Source organism: Heteronotia binoei, chromosome 5 (assembly GCF_032191835.1).
Source record: "Heteronotia binoei isolate CCM8104 ecotype False Entrance Well chromosome 5, APGP_CSIRO_Hbin_v1, whole genome shotgun sequence".
NCBI classification, from domain to species: Eukaryota; Metazoa; Chordata; class Lepidosauria; order Squamata; family Gekkonidae; genus Heteronotia; species Heteronotia binoei.
This window is the reverse complement of record NC_083227.1, coordinates 38,746,541-38,765,127: the sequence shown is the minus strand read 5'-3', so window position 1 is coordinate 38,765,127 and position 18,587 is coordinate 38,746,541.

Sequence of the window (18,587 nt, the reverse complement as noted above, 5' to 3'; positions counted from 1 at the left end):
TTGTATAACAAGTTGGAGCAGCCAGAGGAGAACTGCAGGAAGAATAAATTATTAGGAAAGGAAAGGTTCCCTGTGTAAGCACCAGTCGTTTCTGACTCTGGGGTGACATTGCTTTCACAACATTTTCACGGCAGACTTTTTACGGGGCAGTTTGCCATTGCCTTCCCCAGTCATCTACACTCCCCCCCCCCACATTTTTCTGACCTCGGAAGGATGGAAAACTGAATCAACCTCGAGCCAGCTACCTGAAAACCCAGCTTCCGCCAGGGATCGATCTCAGGTCATGAGCAAAGCTTAGTACTGCAGCTTTAACACTCTGTGCCACAGGGCATTTTATTGCGACATTTCCCTTTAATCCAAAGCTTCTGCTTTAGAATACTACAGTATTTTGAACAGGCATGAGTGAAAGCAAGCCAATATGGACTAGTAAAGAGTACCAGAAAATAGCTAAAGTGGTACCTCCTATCTTTTGCTTTAAGTTCCTCCTCCCCCAAAAAAACCTAAACTGGTAAGAAGTTTTAAGTTCTGGGAATGTGGGAATGGACTCACAGCTGGTTAGCAAAATGGACATCCAATTCCTCTCAGAAATTGTTCACTATAATAAAAAAAAAAGGTTTTTGTTCAGTTTTTAACATTAGCAGAAGCAACATGGAAGTGACAAACACATGGCCAGCTGGCCTTGGGGCGTGCTGCTATTAACTTGACAAAAGTATTACATGATACAAATTAAACATTAAATTTGTTTAAGCAGGGGTGGCATTCTAGCAGGAGCTCCTTTGAATATTAGGCCACACACCCTTGATGTAGCCAATCCTCCAAGAGCTTACAAAAAAGAGCCTTGTAAGCTCTTGGAGGATTGGCTACATCAGGGGTGTGTGGCCTAATATTCAAAGGAGCTCCTGCTAGAATTTCACCCATGTGTTTAAGTAAGATTATGGATGGTACCTAGTAAGATTTTCCTTATCTTTTAATATGAAAGCTAACCCCCCTCCCCAAGAAAATTAAAATTGCCTTTTAAGGCTGCATTTGTGATAAATAAAATGAAGCAAAGTACAATTGTACCTGCAGGCCTGTTAAGCAAGGTAGCCCTCCACTGTCCTCCCTTTTCACTAGTCTTAAGCTAGCACCCAAGCATTGCACTCCATTCTAGTCCCCACTCCATCATAGAACTGCCAGTAGAATCATGTAGGTCTCCATGGCAACCCAACTTGATAACTTGATGTATCTCCATGGGAACTAACCTGAGGTAGGTACAAGAAGGCCTACCCAGGCTGGTAGTGGTGGATGGGGTATCTCACCTTTAGCCTTCTGGTCGTTTGGAATGGCAGACCATCAGCAGCTCATAGAAGGCAGAGGAAAGGGCCCATTCCCCTCTACATTACTAAAGGGGTGTCGAACTAATCTGTTATTCAGTTGGATCTGACCTAAATGAGACCACGATGGGCCAGGCTATATGTGTCAAAATGTAATGCCAGGTAACTGAGATATACACTTTATAAAGGACACAGACAAACACAATTAAAGATTTTGGATATCACCTGTGTGATTGAGGGAACAGGGCAAAGGAAGCTCTGGCTCTTTCCCTCCCTCCCCAGGGTGTTAAAGGCAATGCTTTTAAGTCTCTTAATTTTGATGGGGAAATTAGCTAAGAGACTAGGTAGAATGAATTTAGGAGTGAGGATCTTTTCTTTCAATGATACGGAGTTTGGGTTTTCAGCCAAGAATAGTCCAAGTAATTGTATGTTTATAGTGTTTACTTAAGATATGTAGCAAAAGGTTTTACACACACTCACAGATCTATGTACAAGCAATCAAGAGACTAAGAAAATAGAGGTTATTGATAAAGGAATTCAAGGGTTGTTGAAGCGGGTAATATTCACCTGATCCAGAAGAGGAGACGTCCGCTCAATGGGAAGTACACAGAGAGGAACGCAAATGACCAGTGTAACGCACCCTAGAGACCCAATTACAGGAGTAACGGGTGGTACAGACTGCAAATAGTACCCTGCAGAATGCACACTGAGGTGGGTTTTTGACCCACACTATATAGGGTTTCGACGGATGGGGGCTTTGATGTTCCATTGATGGCTATCTTGAATCACTATGTTGGGAAACTTCGCACATTTTGCTAGGATGATAAGCTCGGAGCAATTGAATAATTTGTTACTGGTTTTTGGCTGACACTCAGAAAGGGATCAAAGACCTTTAAGGGTAGGATCAATCAAATTATGCATTTGATTGGAGTTAGCAAGGTAGAGGTGATAGGCTGGAGGAAGAGACAATTGGCAAGTAGCAGAAGATCAGAGTGAGAGTAGTACTTACCTGCAGTTCCCATGCTATTATGCACCCCGTTTGGGTGGAGGCGCTGGAGGGGGGAATGGGTGAGACTACACTGAGGAACAGACAGACTTCAGGCGCCAACCAAAACAAGCTCTCTACTGGGTCTACTCCACCTGTTTAGATGGAGTGTTTTCTTGGCATGTTTTAAGTCGGACTCCATTTTGTTTAACAGACAAATGAGTTCCTGCTACATCCTCTCTTTATTTGCACTAGGGCACTCCATTTTTATCAGGCAGCACCTCTCAGTAACAAGGGGATGAGAAGGGGATGTAGCCTCAGTCATAGAAGAAAAGAGGCTTGGCTCAGTAGCTCTGCTGTGCAATTGAGAGAGCCTAGCAAAGCATGCTCTCCCTCCCCCTTCCTCCCCAAGTGAGCAGCCTCAGCTAATGGAGAAAACAGAGGCTTTGCTCTGTAGCTCCTGTGTGATAGAGCAAGCCTGGCAAAGCAAGCTGTGACACAGAAGGAAACAAGAGGAGAAGAAAGCAGGCTTGCTCATGGGCCTGATAGGAACCCTCTGGGGGCCTGATCCCCGGGCCACACATTTGACACCCTTGTATTACAGGGACCCAACTCAGGACTGGGGCACTGTTATAATGTAGGGGTGTCAAACATATGGTCTGGGGGGTTTAGTGAGGCTCTTGGAGGGCTCCTATCATGCCCCCAAGCAACTGGCTGTCATCTGCTTCCTTCCTCTCTCTTGCTTCCTTCTGCATCACAGCTTGCTTTGCCAGGCTTGTTCAATTGCACAGGAGCTACAGAGCAAAGCCTCTATTTTCTCCATTAGTTGAGGTTCCTCCCTTGTGGAGGAAGGGGGAGGGGGAGGAATAGCTTGCTTTGCCAGGCTCTTTCAATTGCACAGGAGAGCTACTGAGCCAAGCCTCTCTTCCTTCTATTGGCTGAGGCTCCTCCCTCTCCTGGCCTCCTGGGGAAGGAAGGAAAGAGCCAGAGCTTCTTTTGCCCAGTTCCCTGGATCCCATGGGAGAAATACAAAGAAAGCACCTTTAAGATCAACGTGCTAATGTTTTAAGCATGGTTTATTTTAAGGGTTTTTAAAAAAATCTTTAATTGTGTTTGTCTGTGTCCTTTATAAAGTTTTTATCTCTGCTACCTAATCTTAAATAGGTACACATACGGCCTGGCCCAACATGGCTCGGCCCAACAAGGTCTCATTTATGTCAAATCCGGCCCTCATAGAAAATGAGTTCGACACCCCTGGTTATAATGCATACTTTCACCAGTGATAACAAAGCCAGCGGCCTAATATCTGGCCATAATCAATAGAGCTGACAGTCTCCAGACAGAGCCTGGAGATCTCCAAGGGTTACAAATTATCACCGGATAACAAGGGCTTGGTCCCCTGGAGAAAAATGGCTGCTTTGGAGGGTAGAGGTTATGGCATTTTACCCTGCTGAGGTCCCTCCCTTCCTCATCATTCTATCTTCCCAGGCTTCACTCCCAAATATCCAGGAATTCTTCAGCCCAGAGTTGGCAACCCTAGTAACCAAGACCTTCCTCTTGATGTGTCACCTCACCTTTGATGGGTTTCTTGGAACATGAGTAGCAGGGCGAGCTAAATGGAACAATTAATGGTCTAAGCACCGATTACACATTAGGCTAGGAAATCAGTGATGGATCTTGCCATCTTTTTTGCTAATTTAATTGGGGAAACAATGTGAGGGCTTGAAGAACTTCTTTCTCCATATCATTTCCCAGATTTAGATATTTATTGTGAGAAGGAGGGGAGAATGTAGGCATGATCAGGGCCTTTCCCCTCAGAGAACGTGGTCGGACGGAGTTCCATAACCTCTTCATGGAAACAAAATTATCCAAAAATGTTTAAAAGTTCACCCATGTGTTTCTCCTTCATTTCCCTCTAGAGACTTCTGGTACCTCTTTTTCCAGAAAAAAAGCCCTGGGCATGATACACAGGCAGGGTTGTCTCCCTCCATGTGAGAACTAGAGATTAAAACTAATCTCCAGGCTACAGAGATCAGTTCCCCTGGAGAAAAGAGCTCCTTCAGAAGGGAAGTTGTATGACATTATACCCTGGTAGGCTCCTTTCCCTCCTCAAACCCTCTCCTTCCCAGGCTCTGTGCCCCCCCCCCCCCATTTCCCCTCCTATGTGGTACACCCTTCCCTAGTTCAGTATTTTCATTTTCTCTCTCTTTGTGGCTTGCCACCCACCTAAACACAGAAGACGGGGGGCACCTGGCAGGGCCTATGAAGATGACCTTCATGTTGGGGTAGATTTAATGGGAGCAGTCAGTTCTTCACAGCCCCCTGCCTCTGAAGTTAAATGAGTTCTAGGCATGGACTGTGGACACACTCCTCCGATTCCCCTCTCCACAAACCATAATCCAAGCACAGAGGAAATTCAGATTATATGTAAATATAACATATTTTACATCTTTTCAGAGGGTAGCCATGTTGGACTCATGGCTTTTTTTGTAGCAGGAACTCATTTGCATATTAGGCCACACACTCCTGATGTAGCCAGTCCTCCTGGAGCTTACAGTAGGCCCTGGACGAAAAGCCCTGTAAGTTCTTGGAGGATTGGCTACATCATGGAGGCATGGCCTAATATGCAAAGGAGTTCCTGCTACAAAAAAAGCCTTGAGTAGAACAGTAGAACAGAGTGCAGTTGAGATTTCGGTTTATACCCTAGAAATGCTTATTGATCTCTAAGTGCTACTGGACTCAAATCTAAACATTTTACAATTGTTCACGTTCAGTTAATGTTGGAGCTGGCCCTGGAAAGGAATGTAGAATGCCCTGCACCAAAAGCCAAGCACCGATCACAAGAAATGTTGCTGCTTAAACTTTTGTAGCATTTCACCATCGACAGCATTAAAAATAGACATTTTCTTTTCATAGAAATGAAAACTGAAATTCTCAGGTGGCTGAATTCTGTTCCAAGTAGGACATTCCATGTTTGTTGCAAGGTGAGACTGAAATGTAAAGCAGAGTAGCCAGGGAGCCTAGTAAGCGTGTTCAGGACTATGTTTAGTAACTAACAGTGCAATCTGAAATAGAATTAAACCCCTTCTTAACTCTGTTTGACTTTAATAATCTTAGAAGGATATAACTCTGTTAAGGGCTGCGCTGTAAGAAGTTTAGGTGACCTAGAGAATAATATCCTTTATCAGATGCATGAAGAAAGCCGATGATAAAATAGGTTATTACAATAAGTATACATGATATTGTATCATATGCGGGAGGGACCAATGGCTCTGTGAGAGATACAGTTGCCAGGTCCTTCCTGGCCGCCAGCAGGGAATGGGGGTGATAGGTTTGCCAGATCCAGGTTGGGAAACTCCTGGAGATTTGGGGGAAGAGCCTGGGGAGGACAGGGACCTTAGTAGGATACAATGCCACAGAGTCTACCCTCCAAAGCATCCATTTTCTCCAGGGGAAATAATCTCTGGAGGCTGGCATTCCTAGTGGGGGAGCATCTGCTTGGCATGCAGAAGGTCCCAGGTTCCATCCTTGGCAAATACAGTTAAAAGAATCAGGTAGCAGGAGATGTGAAAGACCTCTACCCATGGCCGGCCCGCCCACTAGGCAAATCGGCCCTCGGCCCTGCCCCACCCCCTAGGCAAATCCCTATTTGCTTCCCCCTCCTTCCTTCCCAATTTTAATGGCCGGGAACAGGTGGTGAAGCACCAGGCTCCTGGGTTCTTTCAAGGCTACCCCCCGCCAATCAGCTGTTTGGTGGGTAAAGCCACGTGGAGGCCAGCGGCTCCTATGCTGGCCTTCCTGCGCACTCACCAAGATCAGCGCTGGGGCAGTGGTGGTCAAAAGGACGAGCAAGCCACTCAAAAAGTGGCGGCCACTGCCGCCTTCTCCCCACTTCCTCCCTAGATCATGTGTGTGCTACTTGGGGCCCTTGTAGGGTTTCCAACCTCCAGGTGGTGGCTGGAGATATCCTGCAATTACAACTATCTCCATGCAAGAGAGATCAGTTCACCTGGAGAAAACAGCCATTTTGGAAGGTGGACTCTATGGCATTATATCCCACTGAAGCCCCTTCCCTCCCTCGACTCCACCCCCCCCCCCAAATAAAAAATCAACAGGAATTTCCCAAGCTGTATCTGGGAATCCTATCTTCAGTGGTCAGTGGTGCACTGGAAACTTTCCCTGTGAGTCAAATGGCTGATTTGCCCCGTCTATGCCCTGTTTCACCTGTACCCCACCCTGGTATGTTTTTGTGAATGGTATCCATCCATCCATCCATTTTGGTTGCTTTCCTCCTTATACTATTTTTCAATATAATGAAATAGAAATGATGCAAAAATTGAGTTGTAGGTTTGACCTGCTGAAAGGAGAAGCAAAACTGAGAAATCTGAAGTCAATCAGGAGCCTTTCCCCCCACTGTAAAGTTTTTCTGGGTCTGTTACTTGTACCTAAACTCTGCTCACGACCTGAATTCAATCCCCGGTGGAAGCTGGTAGCCGGCTCAAGGTTGACTCAACCTTCCATCCTTCCGAGGTTGGTAAAATGAGTACGCAGCTTGCCGGGGGGAAAGCTGGGGGGAAGGCAATGACAAACCACCCCGTAAAAAGTCTGCTGTGAAAACGTTGTGAAAGCAATGTCACTCCAGAGTCGGAAACGACTGGTGCTTGCACAGGGGACCTTTCCTTTTCCTACTTGTAGATGGCGTATTTCTATACCCTTGAGTGGACACTAGGGGTCAGTATCATACAAAGACTGACATCTAGTTGAGAACTTGAGAACTAGTTGGCAATGCATACTGACTTTGAGGGTTCCCTTCTCTCTAGCAATAGACGTGAAGATGCCTGCAGAACTATTACTGATTTGTATAAATAGCGGTGACCATGGTAGCCAGATGCAAAAAGAGAGCGGGAACCAGCTTAGCTAGTCCTGGCCACTGAAAACTCACTTAAAAAAAAATCTCTTATCATTTCTTACTTAACATAGAGATTGGGGGTGTTTGTAGAGTGTCTTCCAGTGTGTGTGTGGCATCTATCAAGGTTGACAGGCCACAGTCAGCAAGTCTGAGGAAGAAATTGAGGAGATGAGTAGGGTTGCCATCCCCCAGATAGTAGCTGGAGATGTCCCACTCTTACAACTGATTTCCCAATGACAGAGATCAGTTCATGTGAAGAAAATGGCCACTCTGGGAAGTGAATTCTATGGCATTATACCCCATCAAAGTTCTTTCCCTCTTCAAACCCCTCCCTCCTCTGGCTCCGCCCCTAAAACCAAGTATTTCCTAACCTGGAGCTGGCAACCTAGGCAAGGGCCTGGCATGTCGGCATTGCACTGCTGTGCTTACGTCACTTCCATTAAAAACAGAAGTAACATGGTGGGTGACCTGGCATTTTGCAAAAGCGGTGGCACTATGGTTTTTTCATAGTTTTTGCAAAATGCTAATGTGTCCACCATCTCACTTCTGGTTTGTAATTCCATCAGCCCTAACCTGGATAGCCCAGGCTAATTCAATCTCATCAGATCTCAGAAGCTAAGCAGGGTTGCCTTGACTAGTATTTGGAAGGGTGACTTCCAAGGAATACCGAGTTTATGACACAGACTCAGAGGCAGGCAATGGCTAGCACCTCTGAAACATCTATTGCCTTAAAAACGTCTAACTCGCCACCTAGTGGTAATAATCAGGGCTTTTTTTGTAGAAAAAGCCCAGCAGGAACTCATTGGCATATTAGGCTACACCCCCTGACAACAAGCCAGCCCGAACTGCATTTCTGTGTGTTCCTGCTCTATCCCACCCCACCGGTAATAATGCTAAAAAAAGAGCCCCGTGGCGCAGAGTGGTAAAGCTGCAGTACTGCAGTCCTAAGCTCTGCTCACTACCTGAGTTCGATCCCGGCGGAAGTTGGATTCAGGTAGCCGGCTTGAGGTTGACTCAGCCTTCCATCCTTCTGAGGTTGGTAAAATGAGGAGCTAGCTTGCTGGGGGGAAAGTGTAGATGACTGGGGAAGGCAATGGCAAACCTGAAATGTCTGCCTGAAAGCCCAGATGTTGGTGGACCCCAGCTTTCTCCTCAGTGGAGACTCAAAGCCACTTATACCATTCTCTTCTCTTCCCTTTTACTCTCACAACATCCCTGTGAGGTAGATTAGGCAGAGAGTGTATGCTTCCACAGCATGTAGGAATTCAAACCTAGGTTGCCCAGATACTAGTCCAACACTCTTAGCTACTACACTACACTGGCTCTTATAATTTGAACCCATATCTCCCAGTTTGATTACGACACCGTACTGGCTAACTGGTCTCATTAACAACCTGCAATTATAAGTCAGAAGAAAAAAAACTTTCTAAAGACCAGTGTTTCTTTTTAAAAAGCATTTTCTTTTCTTGTTCTTATTGATCACATCAATAGCTACCAAGGCAATGAATGGGCCTCTGTTCCCAGTCAGGTCCTAGCTCTTCAAATAATGTGGCCAAAGATGCAGGGTCTTAGTTGGACTCCCGTGGCATCAACCATACTTTCTTTTAGACGTACTGTCTCTTAGATGTCAAACCGAAACATTCCTTTGTACTTTAACCATGGCACTGTTACCTTTTTAGCTGTCTGACAGTCTACTGTTTCTGGCCTGAAGTCTGTTTATGAGGTAATTTTTAGGTTGCTCTGTGACTGTTTTATGTTCTTTTCAATGCCCTTAGTTTAATGGCATGTTGCGTTTCTCTGTTGATAAGTTAGGATGTTTTTAATGATTGTAGATTATCGTAACCTGCCTTGATCAGGAGACTGGAGAGGCAGCATATAAATTTACTAATTAGACAAATAGTCCAGTTTCTGTGTTTCAGCTACTCTGTGCCATTTGATTTGCTGCTGTATTCTTGCTCATCAGGGAACATGAAGCTGTCCTTATTGAATATGTAGGTGCAAATTGGTTTAACATTGTCTCTGTGCAGCCGTGACAGGTTGCTGGTGAAACCCCAGTGCCAGTCAGTGCCTGTTGCAAGGACCAGTGAGGGTATTGTGTTCTGCTTCATCACCTCCACTGTTCTTCCCTTCTTGGTGAATGTGGCTCCAGCCAATGCAAAACATTTCCTCTAGACAGAGTCCTTTCTCAATGGCGGATTCTTTCGACATGTTTAATCACCAAGAGGAAACTTAGTTCCACTAATTCTAAGCATTCTGCAATAAGCTCTGCTTCCTTCCTAGGAAACAGGAATCCTGAATCCCCATTGATGGAAAAGCACCTGTGCAGCAGTCAGGACACTGAAGTGATTAATAGTAATAACAGCTTTATTTATGGAACTAATAATCCAGATGGGAAAGAAAAGAGATGAACCTAGCTATCATTTCTAACCTGTTCTAGAAGAAAAACCTAAGAATACCATTCTGCAGACAGACAGACAAGTACTCCCCCTACAGTCTTGTCTAGTTAGAGCTTGCTGCCCTCTGAAATATCTTCTTTCTTCTTCACTCACAGAGACATTGCTGTATTCCATCCATACTTCTGTTTTTTGTTTATTTATGTTCCACTTTTCTCCTCTGTGGGGACCCAAAACAGCTTATCATATCCCCTCCTCCAATTTATCATCACAAAAACCACCCTCTGAGGTAGGTTTGGCTGAGAGATTGTGACTGCCCCAGAGGCGTCACTAGGGTGGGTTGTACCCTGGGGCCAAGTGCGTGGGTTGCACCCTGGGGCCAAGTGCGCGAGAGGTGCATCTTGCAACCCGGTGATGGGTAAGTAGCCCCTGGCTGCACCTTTTGGTTCCAAGTTCTGCGCGCCCTTCTTTGCAACAGGCTGCTGTTCCGCGACGTGTGTCTGCCTGTCTGTCTCTCTCTCCAGCTTCGCTTGGTGCGCTCCTCGGCAGAGAGAATGGTTGTTTTCGGGGCCAGGTGCTGCAAAACCCGGCGGGGTGGGATCCTTTTAAAAACCTGAATCCGATACTAGGGACACCAAGCTGCCGAGCAATACAGGGCTCTGCGGCAAAGTGGGAGAAAAAAATACCGGGGGGGTAGTGGGCTTTGAGGCCAGCAGCTTCGTAAATAAATAAGCATGTCTTGGTAGATCCGGGTGGGCAGCTGTGTTGGTCTGAAGCAGAGACTCAGCCGCGTCCCAGCGCCATCCCCCTCTCCTCCCACTCCATGGGTGACTCACTGCTCCAGGCGCGGGCTCCAGGCGGGCAGCAACTAGAGGCGGCCGTCGACGCTTGCGCAAGGCAGAGAGGGGGGCCAATGAGAATGCTCTGGGGGAGGGCCAATGGCCCCCTTGGCCCCGCCCCAGTGACGCCGCTGGATTGCCCCAAGGTCATCTGTGACCTTTTGAGCAGAGATTTGAACTGGTTTCTCCAAGGTTCCAGTCTAACAATATCACCACTATGTGGCCCTGTCCTAGATAGTCTCAGATATTGTCAGATCTCGGAAGCTAAGCGGGGCTGGTCATGGCTAGGAATTGGAAGGGCAACCTTTAAGGAATACCAGGTTCATGATACAGAGGCAGAGAATGGCAAATGAGCTCTGAATCGTCCCTTGCCTTAAAAAGTTTAGCTCTTCACACTAAAGAGCTAGAACAATCTTAGGATCTCCTGGCTATACTACACACAATGCCAGATGATGATAATAATCACCACTATGTGCACCGTGCTGGCTCTCACTACAACGTGTTGGCTACTCTAAACCAAAAGACTACTGTCACTTAATGAAATTATTATCCTGAGTGCAGCTGTGGCATAGTGGGTGAACTTCTGGGGAGATCCCTCCCATCCAGTACTAAAACTCATTAGGTGACCTTGGGCCAGATATAGCATCATAGAATCACAGAGTTGGAAGGGGTGATATAGGCCATCTAGTCCAGCCCCTCTGCTCAATGCAGGATCAGCCTACAGCATCTCTGACAAGCGTTTGTCCAGCTGCTGCTTAAAGACTGCCAGTGAGGGGGAACTCACCACCTCCCTAGGTAGCTGATTCCACTGTTGAACAACTCTTGTGGTAAAAACAGTTTTTCCAAATATTCAGTTGATACCTTCCCGCCCTTAATTTAAATCCATTATTGCGAATCCTCTCCTCTGCTGCCAACAGGAACAACTCCCTGCCCTCCTCTAAGTGACAGCCTTTCAAGTACTTAAAGAGAGCAATCACACCTCCCCTCAACCTCCTCTTCTCCAGACTGAACATCCCCAAGTCCCTCAGCCTTTCCTCATAGGGCTTGGTCTGTTTAGGGTAGGTTGATAATGGCTGATGTCTAACCCCAATTTACAGGATTACTATTAAGATGGAAGGGAAATCCCACGTTCATCCCCCAGAGCAATTTAGAGGAAGGATGCAAATCACACTTGTGTATCATGAGCAGCCACTGACATCTGTAGTGTGCAACTGGAGAGGCATTTACTAAGCTTGCAGCATTACCTAGGACAAGGAGGGAAATCCCTTGGCTCATGCACCATCCTCACTGCTGGATGTTGTAAGTCTGGAGGACTCAAACACCTTGAGTGGGGTCTTGCCATAAAGATCTTCCTTAGGTTAGCAGCACATTTTCAAAATTACGTGAGACAACTTGTACTTTCCCCCCAAGTTTTAAAAAAACGAATCTGCAAATGAATATTGTTATAGCAATATAACAACCTATATACCATTTTCTGTTAACCTGCTGCTTTTACCAAAAGACAAATTAAGTCTTTAGCCCAGTTCATACAAGAGAAAACCTTCATGGACTTAGCAACCCTGTTCATATGTCACAGTGAATGTACGTACATCGTTGTTAAGTGTAGGGTTCAGGGGGTTTCCATACCCCTGCCCTTCGCAGCTTCCTTATCAATCACAGTCTGTCCTACTTGGTTTTACAGAACCTCAGGACTGGAGAAATTTGCAGCAACTGGTTCTGCCACCTCCCCACTGGGTCTCTCTTGTGCAGCCTGGAGATGGAATCCAGACACCTTCTTGCTGGCTTGTTTCCAAGCCCCTTTTGAGGCTACTGCAACAGGCTGCACATGTTTAGTCAATTCTCCTGAAGTCTCATAACAGCTAGCATTCTCATGAGACCTCAGGGAAATCTTGAACTGAACTTGCAGCTTTCCCACCCCCCCATTGCCCTGGCTGAGCTAAACTGTTGGCAGTGATTGCAGAGTTGCCAGGTCCCCTCTTGCCACTGACAGGGAGCAGGTTGGGAAACTCCTGAAGATTTGAAGTTGGAGCTTTTGGAGGACAGGGACCTCAGTGGGGTACAATTAGAGTTGCCAGGACCTTCCTGGCAGTCCGCAGGAGATAGAGGGGACTTACCTGGAGAAAGAGAAAAGCCCAGGCCTCATTGCCAGCATCACACAGAAAGTGATGACATCACACCAGAGACATCCAGGTAACGCTCTGGTATCTGGGCAAAAACTCTATGGTAAAAACAACTTATACCATAGAGTTTTTGCTAAAATACCAGTGTCACCTAGACCACACTAAATGCTGAGGGGCTGATCTTGATTGTGCCCACAGCACAGTAGGACTAGGCTATCTTATTCCCTCCTGCATGCCTTTTCAAGTGCCAAAAACAGCTCTCTCTCTGTTTTGGTACCTGAAAAGTGCGGGGAGGAAGACAAGAGTGCCTGATCCTGCTGCCCCACAGTGATTGGGGCCTCGTGGCATTTTTAAATGGCCACATTCTTCTCAAAAATGTCTGACCCATGGATGCCGTAACATCTAGTTTGACCCTGAGCCTCTTGACCTTCCTGGTCACTTTTGGTTTGGGGGCTTTCTTGGGTGTCCTTTTTGTGACTCAGCATTTTACATCCTGGTCAAGGATGACTCCTCAAATTGCTGACTCACTACCTCTTCCTCCTTTGCCTATAATTCAATATGGTGTCTGGGGAGTCACTTCCATTGAGGGTGGGGAGGACAGATCTATTTCAGTAACTCCAGATGCTCTGGTTTATCTGGTCCCCAAGGGTTTATATAGCCTGGAGAAGCTGTCAGAATACCAGAGCTCTGAGGTACAGAGAGAAGGAGCCACTTGCTTTCCTGAGGGAGCAGAAGCCAGAGATTTACAACCATTAGGTATAACCACCTGGACAATTTACTTGAGTTATGTAAAGGTGACCTAGGGCGAGGTATATGTTTGGACAGTGGAGGGTGAGTCGTGGGGCTGAAGGATCAAGAAAGGCAAGTGGCTGGGATTTATTTTGTGAAATGAGAGTTGGTGAATCCTGAGTTTATTTTAGATTAGCCTGAATGAATTTTCTTGCAGTGTAGGATAACCACAGCTATCTCCACTAATGGGATTACAGAGCAGGCTTTCCTGCCAGCGATTCCAGCCTCTATCTGGGATTTGGGGATCCCCTAGAATTACAACTCATCTCTGGACTACAGAGATCAGTTTCCCTGGTGAAAATGGATGCTTTGTGTGTGTGTGTGTGTGTGGACTTTATGGCATTGTCTCTCTCGGCTTGGCTTCGCAAACGAAGATTTAAGAAGGGTGCAAAAGTCCACGTTTGCTGCAGGCTCGCTGGTGGCTGACAAGACCAATGTGGGACAGGCAGGTCCGGCCACAGCGGCTGCAGGGAAAAGTCTGATTTAGGGTTGGTGCTGTAGCAGTGCGATTCTTCCTCAATCAATGGCATTGTACCCCACTCTTTTTTTCCCTTTTAAACAATTTTATTGATAACATATGGTAACTATTTCCATTAATAACTTCTTTTCATCTATCCCATATGCTTTTTCTAATCACCCCTCCCCCCGTTACTTGACCCCGCCAGTGTTATTTACTCAAAATACTAACATTAAAAGGTACCCTTAATTCCTAAGAACTAAAATTAATATTCTTCTTTCTTCTAAAGTTTAATCATTATCAAAAATCGTCCAAAGTCCTTTTACTTTCCACTTGTCTTCTACATAACTTCTATTTTTTTTTCCACTCCCTTTTAAAATCTTCTAAATCATAGTCTCTTAAAGTTCTTGTTAATTTGTCCATCTCACTCCATGTCATAGCTTTTACAATCCAATTCCATTTTTCTGGGTTTTTTTCTTGCTTCTATAACTGCACATATAGTGTCCTAGCAGCTGAAAGCAAGTACCAAATGATAGTTCTGTCTTCTTTTGGAAATTTTTCCATTTGTAATTCCAACAGAAACGTCTCTGCAGCTTTCTTGAATTCATATCCCAAGATCCTAGAAATTTCTTGTTGGATCATCTGCCAATACTTTTTCGCTCTTTCACAAGTCCACCACATATGGTGGAAAGAACCTTCATGTTTTTTACATTTCCAACATCTGTCTGGCATCTTGTTATTCATCTTTGCCAATTTTTTAGGAGTCATATACCATCTATACATCATTTTAAAACAGTTCTCTTTAATACTCTGACATGTTGAAAGTTTCATAGAGTTCTTCCATAAATATTCCCATGTATCCATCTGTATTTCTTTATTTACATTGATTGCCCATTTAATCATTTGAGATTTCACTACTTCATCTTCTGTAGACCATTTTAAAAGTAACTTATAAGTTTTTGGAATTAATTTTTCATTATCTCCAAGCAGAACTTTTCCCATTTCTGTTTGTTCTCGTCTTATTCCTTCAGTTTTAATATCATTTCCCACCAAACTCTTTATTTGTTGCATTTGAAACCAATTGTATTTGTTATTCAACTCCACAGCAGTTTTCGATTCTATTTTGCCACTTTGTATTTTTAATAGTTGATTGTATGACAGCCATTTTTCCTCACCTGTCTCAGCTGTTATTTTTATCACTTCTGCTGGCACTAGCCATAATGGTTTTCTTTCATCACCATATTTCTTATATTTCATCCAGATATTCAACAAATTATTTCTTATATAATGGTGAGAGAAAAAACTATCCCTTTTTTTCTTCCCATAATACATATAAGCATGCCAGCCGAATTTATTTCCATGACCTTCCAACGCTAAAAGTTTTTTATTCAACAGCCTCACCCAATCTTTTATCCACACTAAACAAACTGCTTCATGATATAATCTTAAATCTGGTAATTGGAATCCTCCTCTTTCTTTAGCATCTATTAAAACTTTCATTTTAATCCTTGGTTTCTTCCCAGCCCATACAAATTCCGAAATCTTCCTTTGCCATTTGTTAAATTGTTTACTGTCTTTCACAATCTGAATAGTTTGAAACAAATGCATTATTCTCAGCAGCGGGAGTTGATGGAATTCCACCAGAGATCTGGAAGCATGGGGGCACAGTACTACATAGCTCACTTCACAAAGTACTTGTCACCTGCTGGGAACAAGGCAAATTACCACAGGACTTTCGCGATGCAATCATCATCACCCTATACAAGAACAAAGGGGAAAAGTCAGACTGCTCCAACTACCGGGGGATCACCCTGCTCTCCATCGCAGGCAAAATCCTTGCCAGAATACTCCTGAACAGACTGGTGCCCACCATTGCAGAAGAACTCCTCCCAGAGAGCCAGTGCGGCTTCAGAGCTAACAGGAGCACCACCGACATGGTATTTGTTCTCAGGCAGCTCCAAGAGAAATGCAGGGAACAGAACAAGGGTCTGTATGTGACTTTTGTCGACCTTACCAAAGCTTTCGATACCGTTAGCAGGAAAGGCCTGTGGCAAATCTTGGAACGTTTAGGATGTCCCCCAAGGTTCCTCAGCATGATCATCCAGCTACACGAAGACCAGCGAGGCCAAGTCAGACACTGCAACGACCTCTCGGAGCCCTTCCCAATAGGCACAGGTGTAAAGCAAGGCTGCGTTCTCGCGCCAACTCTCTTTACGATCTTCTTTAGCATGATGCTTCAAAGAGCCGCAGTAGATCTAGATGAGGACGATGGTGTCTACATCCGCTATCGCACCGATGGCAGCCTGTTCAACCTGAGGCGACTAAAGGCACACTCCAAGACAATGGAAAAACTCATCCGAGAGCTACTGTTTGCTGATGATGCTGCACTCGTCTCCCACTCGGTATCAGCTCTGCAGCATATGACGTCCTGCTTTGCAGAGGCTGCCAAGCTATTCGGCCTAGAAGTTAGTCTGAAGAAGACAGAAGTTCTCCACCAGCCTGCACCCCAGGAAGATTATCACCCTCCCTGCATCACTGTGGGTGAATCAGTTCTGAAGACAGTCCAGCAGTTCAGCTACCTGGGGTGCATCATCTCCTCAGATGCCAAGATCGACAAGGAGATTGACAACAGGCTGGCAAAGGCAAACCGTGCATTTGGCCGACTGCACAAAAGAGTGTGGAGCAACAAGCATCTGAAAAAAGGCACAAAGATCAATGTTTACAAAGCGGTTGTGATGACAACCCTCATCTATGGCTCCGAATCGTGGGTTTTATACCGTCATCACCTGCGACTCCTTGAGCGCTTTCATCAGCGCTGCCTCCGCACCATCCTCAACATCCACTGGAGTGACTTTGTGACCAACACTGAAGTCCTCAAGCGGGCAGAGGTTACCAGCATCGAGGCACTGCTGTTGAAGACGCAGCTGCGCTGGGCAGGGCATATTTCAAGGATGGAAAACCACCGCCTTCCCAAGATTGCCCTGTATGGCGAACTCTCCACCGGCCATCGAAATAGAGGGGCACCAAAGAAGAGGTACAAGGACTCCTTGAAGAAATCCCTTAGCACCTGTCACATCAACCATCACCAGTGGTCTGACCTAGCCTCAGATCGCAAAGCATGGAGGCACACCATCCACCAGGCTGTCTCTTCCTTTGAGAACGCACGCATAGCTGGTCTTGAGGACAAAAGGAGATTGAGGAAGAATCGCACTGCTACAGCACCAACCCTAAATCAGACCTTTCCCTGCAGCCGCTGTGGCCGGACCTGCCTGTCCCACATTGGTCTTGTCAGCCACCAGCGAGCCTGCAGCAAACGTGGACTATTGCACCCTTCTTAAATCTTCGTTCGCGAAGCCAAGCCGAGAGATTCTCAGCAAAATATTCATCTTAATTGCAGCTATTCTTCCAAGCAATGATAAGTTAAGCTTATTCCATTTTATCATATCTTCATCCATTTTACGCCATAGCTTTTCATAGTTATTTTTGAACAGGTCAATATTCTTCATTGTTATTTCCACACCCAAATATTTTACTTTAGAGGTAACTTCACATCCTGTTAGTCTCTGCAACTCCCTTTGTTTGCATATTTTTACATATTTTTACATTGTTTTGCATATTTTTACATATTTTTTACATTGTTTTGCATATTTTTACATAAAAAATTTGATTTTTCTTTATTAACATAAAATCCCGCCAGTTCTCCATATTCTTGTATTTTAGCTAACAACAAAAGTGTTACTTGTGTAGGATTTTCATTTATAAACATTATATCATCTGCAAATGCTCTATATGTGTAAATAAATTCTTTAACTCTCAACCCTTCTTTTTCTTTATCATCTTGTATTTGCATCAATAAAATTTCAAGAGTCACTATAAACAACAAAGGTGAAAGCGGACAACCTTGTCTTGTACCTTTGCTGATTTTCATTTCTTCTGTAAGATCTGCATTTATACATAACCTTGCACGCTGTTCAGTATATATTGCCTTTATCATTCTTATAAAATTTCCCCCCAACTCTATTTTCTCCATTACTGCAAACATAAAGTCCCAGTTCAAATTGCATCTTTCTCTGCATCTGCAAAGAATAATGTCACTTCCTTCTCTGGATGTCTTTCATAATATTCTACAATATTTACAACAGTTCTAATATTGTCTCTTATTTGCTTTTTAGGGAGAAATCCCGCTTGGTCTTCCTTTATGAAATTTATCAAATATTGTTTAAGTCGTTCTGCCAAAATTCTTGTATATATCTTATAGTCATTATTTAGCAATGAAATTGGTCTATAGTTCATTACATTCATGACATCTCTATCTTCCTTAGGAATCAAAGAAATTGCAGCTTCCTTCCATGTATTTGGTATTTTCCCTTTTATTCTTATCATATTCATCAATTTTTGAAGTTTTGGTACTAATTTTTCTTTAAAAAATTTAATTTTTTTTGCCGTATATCCTTCTGGCCGAGGTGCTTTTCCAATTTTCATTGCATTAATCGCTGCTTCAATTTCTATTCTTTCAATTGGATCATTCATTTTTTTTTTTCATATATTCAGTTAAGGGTGCTATTTTAATCTTTTGCAAATATGCTTCCATCCTTTCCTTCTTTACTTTAACACCTTTAAATAATTTAGCATAGTACTTGAAAAATTCTCTCTTTATTCCCTCTTGATCTACCAACTCTCTTCCATCAACCACAATTTTATTAATAATTTTACTTCCTCTCTTTTATTAGCAATGTGGCAGACAAAATTTGGAATGCACCATCCATGTACTTCTGTGCTGCA